This window comes from Solanum pennellii, chromosome 9 (genome assembly GCF_001406875.1).
Source record: "Solanum pennellii chromosome 9, SPENNV200".
NCBI lineage: Eukaryota > Viridiplantae > Streptophyta > Magnoliopsida > Solanales > Solanaceae > Solanum > Solanum pennellii.
The window spans coordinates 24,828,603-24,831,041 of NC_028645.1; the positions used below are offsets into that span (position 1 = coordinate 24,828,603).

A 2,439-nucleotide genomic window follows, 5' to 3' on the forward strand; every position below is an offset into this window, starting at 1 on the left:
GTCGATCCTGATTCTTGTACTTGAGGGTGACAGCTCAGGGGTGGTAATACCTAGCCTAGGCTGATCCAAATCTATATTATTACTATTTAATTTGCTTTTCGCAGACATAATTAATCTTTCTAAGCTTTTGAACAACCTTTCCAATAATAGACTGATATAAGAAAAAAAAAAGTAATATTTAGTAGGTTTTTAGAACATTTCAACAAAAATAAATGATTTCACATTATCACAATCTCAAAAATTATAAATAAATAATTAATGATAAAAAAATATCTTGACATCGAATCATTTTTATCTTTTGCATAATTTATCATAATATATGTTTGATTATTTAATTGTCTTGTTAAAATTTAGTGATGTTCTAATGTAGCGATTAAACATCACTTTTTCTATTTTTTTGTAAATGAAAAATATAGAATCTGATAATTTTATTGTTAAAATAACTCCCTGTGAAAAAACATTTATGTGAAATTTGCGATAATCAATATTATTTATAAATAAGTTAAGACCATTTAAAAAATGTACAACACAACAACATAACTAGATTCTTTTAGAGACAATCTTCTTGTCGCAGGTCAAACGCTCATCACTTTTCATTATTGTTACTCAAAAAGTATTTATAGAAAGAGAAAAAAATATTTAAAATAAAAACAAAATCATATTATTGATCCTTTTAGAAATTCATTTTTCAATACACTATAGTTTTGAAGGCCCTTCAGGCTTCATCAATGGAACTTTACGCCTTATTCAGAAATATGTATGTATAATTGTAGTATTATCAAAGTATAATATAGGTAAAAAAATATATATTCTAGACTTATGTTACCATTACAAAATTAAAAAATAGTCTAACCTACCTATCTCAAAGCTCAACAATGACTTGGGACATGAAGGACAACAAATCTATTTTAATTAGACATATCTTTTGTAGTTTAAGATATTACTTTTATTTAGAGTAATTTTTTTTCTTCATATTCTACAAATTAAGTTTGCCGAAAATAGTCATAACTAACACAAAAATTATTTAGAAGAGCCGAATGAGAAAGAAAAACATTAAAAGAATGAATTTTTTGTCTAGTGAGATGATATACATACCAAATGAAAAATAATTAATACAATTTTAAGGAAATAAAAGATAACGAAAAAAAACATACATTAAAGGGAGTAAACTATGAGATATCCAATGATTATAACAAATCATTCTAACCAGAAAAGTTGCTATGCTTTGGAATAACATACAAAATAAACTAACTAGCACTTCAATCAACATTTATCTTTAATGTACTCATAATATCTACTGACTAAATTTAGTAAAAATAGATAGCAATAACATAATAATAAAAAAATATGGGCATGCAAAGTTGTTAACTCTGAGTGTATTTTATTGAACAACACAAAATCACATCCTTGTATTTGAAGAAATGACGTTGTTGATGAAGAAATTATAGATATTTAAGAGTTTTGTCTTTATTGTACATTCAACAATTTCAGTAGAGAAAATTTGCTTGAATAGCCAATTAACATCTGTTATTTAATCTGTACTAACAAATACTTATAACAATAACTCTGCATAAACAAAAACAACAAAGTTCAAAGCATGTACTAAAAAACAGTAATTAATGAGTGTAAAAGCATACCAGGATCTTCAATAATAGAATGAAAAAATGTGAGTCCAGTGCATGATCAATGTCCCCTTAAGGAAATTATTCCCCTCTAGTCTCCATGTTTACACGAATAGACCCTCTCAAGATAAAAAGATCTTTATTCACTAGTGTATTGATTGTCACGACCCAAAACCGAGCCGCAACTGGCACCCACATTTTCCCTCCTATGTGAGCGAACCAATCAATCTAAACCTTAACATTTCAATTTAATATCAACATAAAGCAATGCGGAAGACTTAAACTCATTAATAAAAGACAATTCAATAACTTCTAAAATTCAACATCTATTATTTCCCCAAAATCTGGAAGTCATCACCACAAGAACATCTATGATCAAATTACTAAACTAAGAGTATTCTAAGAAGCTAAAACAAATAAAAGCTAGTCTATGCCGAAACTTCAAGGCATCAAGACATGAGGAAGGAGATCCAGTCCAAGCTAGAAGCATTAGCTCACCCTGAAGATCCGGTGTGACGAAGACTGGCTAGAATTACTGTTGAGTCGAAGATGACGGCACGTTTGCTGCATTCCACAATATACAAGAAGAAAACATAAAAGTAGGGGGTCAGTACAACCACAAGTACTGAGTAGGTATCATCGGCCAACTCAAAATAGAAAGCAATATATCTCAGATGACATCATAAAATCAACTAATATTCTTAACATGTGATAGCAACAAGTATAAACATCATTTATAGCATCACCGAACATATCTGTGAGGACTCAAGCCTCCATACCATACTCATTTGGGATACATGTTCTTTAGATTGAGTAT

The 2,439-nt window shown here is 28.9% G+C and overlaps 1 long non-coding RNA gene across 1 annotated transcript in view; it reads right to left on the reverse strand.

The window, feature by feature from the left end:
• Positions 1 to 2,043: 2,043 nt before the first annotated feature.
• The window catches only part of LOC114074092, a 1,001-nt gene continuing 605 nt past the window's right edge, over positions 2,044 to 2,439 (reverse strand). Inside the window, exon 2 of the long non-coding RNA XR_003574570.1 lies at positions 2,044 to 2,186. This is a non-coding gene — a long non-coding RNA (uncharacterized LOC114074092). The remainder of the gene's footprint in view (positions 2,187 to 2,439) is intronic.